Source organism: Juglans microcarpa x Juglans regia, chromosome 2S (assembly GCF_004785595.1).
Source record: "Juglans microcarpa x Juglans regia isolate MS1-56 chromosome 2S, Jm3101_v1.0, whole genome shotgun sequence".
Classification (NCBI taxonomy): Eukaryota; Viridiplantae; Streptophyta; class Magnoliopsida; order Fagales; family Juglandaceae; genus Juglans; species Juglans microcarpa x Juglans regia.
This window is the reverse complement of record NC_054597.1, coordinates 16,245,197-16,250,959: the sequence shown is the minus strand read 5'-3', so window position 1 is coordinate 16,250,959 and position 5,763 is coordinate 16,245,197. Positions and strand designations below refer to the sequence as shown.

The 5,763-nt window shown below is 36.4% G+C and overlaps 1 long non-coding RNA gene across 1 annotated transcript; it reads right to left on the bottom strand.

Moving 5' to 3' along the window:
• Positions 1–2,245: 2,245 nt before the first annotated feature.
• LOC121251802 lies at positions 2,246–5,292 on the bottom strand. Its single transcript, XR_005938121.1, has 2 exons — positions 4,864–5,292; positions 2,246–2,584 (listed from the first exon to the last, which is right to left on the bottom strand). It is a non-coding gene; the product is annotated as an uncharacterized LOC121251802 (long non-coding RNA).
• Between the last annotated feature and the right edge of the window lie 471 nt (positions 5,293–5,763).

Genomic DNA, 5,763 nt, shown 5'->3' with positions numbered 1-5,763 from the left:
AGTATTTGGACCATTTTGATGTCAAGAAAAACTACATGCAAATCAATCTATTATTCAACCCATCTTGTTATATATTTAAAACTTTCGTTGACGTCTCTGATCAGTTGTCCAAAGCAATTTGGATTTTGGACCAACATACATATACACTACAACAGAATGTGTCTTTTGTGATAGAAAAAACTGTCACAAAAAAATGAGAAACCATCACTAAAGATATTTGGTGACGGTTGGTAACCGTCACCATGACCGTTACCTAAAGTGCATCACAGAAAACAATTGGTGACGGTTTATTGTTCAATAGTCACAAAAAAATTTTTTAGTGACAGTTAGAGGTGTTCCGTTTGGTAGAACGTTCGAACGTTACATTTTTTGTGACGATTGAAAACTGTCACAGAAAGTCACATTCGGACGTCAAATTAAACGTTCGAACGGTAACCCGACCGATTGGCATTCGAATGAGAGAAGTTGACGTTCGTTGAATATAGTTCGAACGTATCATATTTACGTTCGAACATTTATGTGTCCGAACATTAATTAGAATAAACGTTCAAAATTCTGTTAGGATGTAAACGGACTAATGTTCAAACGTAAGCATTAACGTTCGGACGTTATTTCGAATGTAAACGAAGGAGCGTTCGAATGCAAGTGGTACGTTCGGAGGTTTGTTGGAATGTTAATCGTTGACTCATTCGAACGTTTTGTTCGTTTGAGGGTCAGAACGTTCGAACATAGAGGCCTACGTTCGAATGTTACGATACACAATATGTATTCACGTTCGAACGTTGGTTCGAATGTGAACAAACGTTCGAACATTTTTACTTTACATTCGAACGTACAGATCAGATATACTAATTTCATAAAATTTAAAAACATATTACTTGTTTCATCATATTACATACCATCAATCAAAAACTAACAATGTCTTATAAAATTTTAAAATTAGATATTAAAACTAGCCACCACTACAAAAGACAAATTTATTTCTTTTTTTTTCCTCACCCACCGCGATTCTGTTGCAACGACATAACACGCTCCATTTGCACCATCATCTACCGTTGCACTTGCTCTTGCACTTCACTGCGTATTCTTTCCTCCTAGTCTCTCTGTTGGTCCTGCAAACGTCTCTAAATGAGACTGTCATTCTAATAGAGACTCTAACTCTTGCTGTCTCGACCTCATATACTCATTCTTACACTGTGCAGTTTCTAAATTTGCCATAAGATTATTAATTTGTGAAGTCGATGAGGTTGAGGAGGATGAACATCTATGCTTGATAGATCGTCCCAAACCTCTTGCCATACTAGACTGCGGCCCGAGCACTTGCTTGAATATGTCTATGTCACTAGGAGAGGATTCCCCAGAAGTCGACTGCATCTCCATCATTTTTTCCTGTAATTTGAAAGGTAATAATCGTAAATAATTAGTAACGTATTGAAAGAAATAGAAGTAAAAACTAAAGTATTCAAATGTTACATAAATAATTTATTTAACAAAATTAACACTACTTACATAATTATCTGCAGCGACAAGATCCATCCACTCACTATGCTCATTAGTGTGAGCAGCAGTATAGACATGAATGAGGGAAAAGCTTTCAGGATCATCACGTTTCTAACAAAGCGATATTAGCAATTTTCAAAATATAATGTTAATATTTAAATAAAAGAATATCAGGAAAATAAATGAAATCTAAAATTTTTTAACTACCATTTTTTTAACAAGACGGTGGAATGATCTTGAACCGGCATGATGGTGGACAGTCAGAGCGGATCTATTTTGTGCATTTGTAGAACTTAAGTGCTACAAAATATATTAAAGAGTGTTAATTATAATATGTATACATATAATATATAGAACGAATATGAATGTAAATAATTAAAAGATATAAATGTAAAATACCTAATAATCTGGAGATGCGAAAAGATCACAACACTTTCTCCAATCATCTAACTTCATCTGCTGAAAAGGAGACTGCACAGCCTCTTCCAACCTCTCAAACTTCTTGAAGTGGTCAAGACATCGTCCTTTGTGACATTGGAATAGTGTAGCCATGTCACAACCCTGTCCCATTACTAGGACGGGATCGCAACTTGAGACCTGTTCTTTCCTTATTAATATTAGCATGTATTTTTTTTTTCTACGACGGTAAAAGGGATAAGCACGAACATGTCATGCATGTACACTGCGTTCCTAATTAAAAGCAAGCACCTAATAGACAATTTGTTCAACATATTACCCAAAGGACTCTCAGAGTCCATCACTCATTCATTTAAAACATCGCTAGTTCCAATAAAAAGAGGATTCTGTCCCCAAAACACATACAAAAAGGCATTTAACCTTCTTATGTGGGGTTACCGTTACCCCACTATAGAAGTTACACCATTACCATCATCCCACTATAGTACTTACATCATACCCAAGGACATATTGTATTAAAGTCAAACCAACAAAACATCCCAACATGGGACCCATCATAAAAACATAAAGTCATAACCATTATCATTAAAATTGAACCAACAGGGAATTCTAAGCATCAGCCCCTCCCTCCTCAGCAGTGCCTAGCTCCCCAGCCTCATCGTTCATACTTGGATGTTTAAAACATAAACACAAAGTGAGTCTAATACTCAGTAAGTAGTACACCATGCCATTAACTTATTAATCACATAATCTTTCTTTTGAAAACATGCATACATAGACAATTTCAAGTTCTTGACAAGACTTTCATGCATAAACAGTTTAAGGAATAGCTATACTTTCATGCGTAATATTTCTATGACATAACCTTACTTTCATGCATAAACAATTAAGGAATGACTTGACTTTCATACATAAACATTTATTTGCTTTCATGCATAACATTTCTTAGAAATGACTCTACTTTTCATTTCACTTTCTTGGCCCAGTACACACTATTACGCCCCGTGTGTTGGGGTTAACGGTCTTTTGGACCCGGATCCCACCCGCAGCCGCAGGTTGGGAATCCCTTTTCATAGGGGGTAGCACTGGGTGCACTACCAGTATTACTTACCCGGCATTGCAATCTGCCCATTCATTTGGTACCCTTTTCATACATGTGGCTGTTACGTACATTCATACATTCATGCTTTCATTCCTTTTCCTTTCCTTTCTTTAGAAAAATTAACGTTTTCATTATCTTCATTTAGTGCCAATGCGTATGCATTTCTTTAAAAAGAATGATTCATGTCATGCTACATATAGATAAGGCATAAATATTTAAGAGAGAGCATGCATAAAATCTCATGATACATTACCTTATATACACACAATGGTAATTAATAGGGTACTTAACAGGGGCTATCAAGAAATGCTTATACATACTATACATGCATCTATTCTTTCATAAGAGAAACATTTGGAAGGAGAGAGAGAGAGAGTGAGAGAGACCTTTTCATAAGAGTGCTTTGTGTGTAAGGAGCATGGTCATAGCAACTTACCTCGATGCTTTACAAATAAGTTCGTTGAATCTTGAAATGAATTCCTATTCAGTGAAATGAAATAAACATATTAATATTCATTTCACTTAAAGTCTTACTATCCGACACTCTTACGTGCCCACTACTTTGGGATTTAAGTGCCTTCCTTAAACCATTTGGCTACATACATGGCACTAAGTTAACTCTTAGTATCCTCATTCCGACATTTAAGAAACCCATGAAAATATAAAGCTTGCTTGCTGTCCCTCTTTAAAGGCTACTATTTTCTATACAACAGATGGGTAGGAATCATAATTTAAAATGTATAGGATGGTAAGAATTTATTCAAGAGTGGAAGGGAACAAGGAAGTGCTACAAATCTGTAATTTTCATCAAAGAGAGCATTTTAACAGCTTTGCAAGCTCATATGGAAATAAATCTAACAAAAGACAATGCTTGCAAGAGGTTGGTTTTTCTCACTTGTTCTTCAAGGGTTTTTCCTACTAAGGTTTATCTTTGGTTAGCCAAGGAGTGAGGTTGAGCAAAAGGGGTAAAAGGGCTAGTTTAGACTTCCATGATGGAACAAAATTTCAGAATTTTACAAGACATGGGCAGCTAGCAAGTTCTAATATTTTAATGGTTCAAACATCCTTCACTTAACTAAAATCCTATCGATATAATTAAACAATATAAGAGTGGTAAAAACTCAAGAAAGCCTTATATATATACATATTCTGAAAACAGTCCCAATAAAGAGATACAACTCTTGGCAATTTACGAATTCCTAAAGTAAGCTTACTAATTTAATTTAAAAGTCTTGGTGGCTTACTTAGGCCGTAAATCTTAGGAAAACATGTCTAAACTATAAACTTTAACTCTAATAATTTTAACACATAAAGACATGACTTTAATAAAATTAAAACATGGCTTGGGCTTGATAAACACCAGGATGGCTACAGATTTTGCTTTGTGCAACACACGGATGGAACATTAAAACAGAACCTAAACACACACACACGGCTTCTTGTCCACATACATATATCTATACATCAACATACCAATTAATCAACACTTGAGGTTAACTAAGTTAACTAAGAAATACACCAAAACAGAACATGACCCACGGCAAACAACCTCAAGCAGAGCACACACACACGCGGCTGGAACCATAAAACAGAACACTCACACACACGGCTAGAAGGGAGCACAACACACGGCAAAGCAACCTCAAGGTGCTTGGTCAGCCTAGAAAAATAGGGATTCGGTCACTACCCACTAGATTAAACATTAGAGAAGCAACAAGAAACTGGTCTAGAAACTATCACAATTACTCGGCTAACACAGAAATCCGAAAACCCCCCAAATCACAAGACACAATTTGCTTAGCAAAATCTCAATTGCAAGGAAAATAATACGGAAGGAACATCACCTGCTTTGATTCCCTTTTCGAGCCACTGAAACACAGCAGATGAGAAGAGGAAGAGAAATCCGAAAGACCCAAAGCAGGTCGATTTTTCTTGAAGGCTTACAGTGGAAATCTTAAGCTCACGAAATGAGAGAGATCGGCTTGAGGAGAAGAGAGGTATCGCACGGCTAGGGAAACCGAGAGTCTCTCGTGTGAAGGGAGGGGACTTGAGGGAATTTTCTCTCTTTTGTGCCTTAGAACCGACGGGTGAATGGAGAAGAGAAAGGGAATTCACTTGTCTTGCCTTGGAAGCCATCGATGGGGTAAAGGAGAAGGAGAGGATTTGTTTCTCTTGTCCCTTGGAACCAGCGTGTAGGAGAAGAAAGAAGAGTCTAGGTAGCTTGTAGAAGAAGCCGACTAGTGAAAAGAGAAAAATATCTGATTAGCTTCTTGAGGAAGCTTCGGCTAGAGAGTAGAAGAGTCAATAATTTCAACTCAACTTATCCTATGAGTTGGACGGTGGAGATTAAAGAGTTTGGACCCTTTCTTGGGTAAATAAAATGAAAGGGGTTGAAAGGAAAAATTGCAAGGTCATAAAATCACACCCTTGAATTATTTACTAACCCATTTTTAAAAAAATAAAAGCACACCCATCCTAAAATAAAATAATAACAATAAAATAATAAAAATCTTTATCTTAAAATATTTAACTTAAAATATTAATAGATGACGTAAGGACTTACGTAGTAGGATTCGGGTATTACAAGCCATCAACTCATTCACAGTTCTCAAATCCTCGCTACGGCCAAAGTCAAGGTCGAATTCATCCTCAAAAGGGAATCAGGTCAAAAATATGATATACTAATCTAGGTGAAAAAAATGTACTCTCAAAGTAAACTAACTAGCACACGACTTCGAATGTGC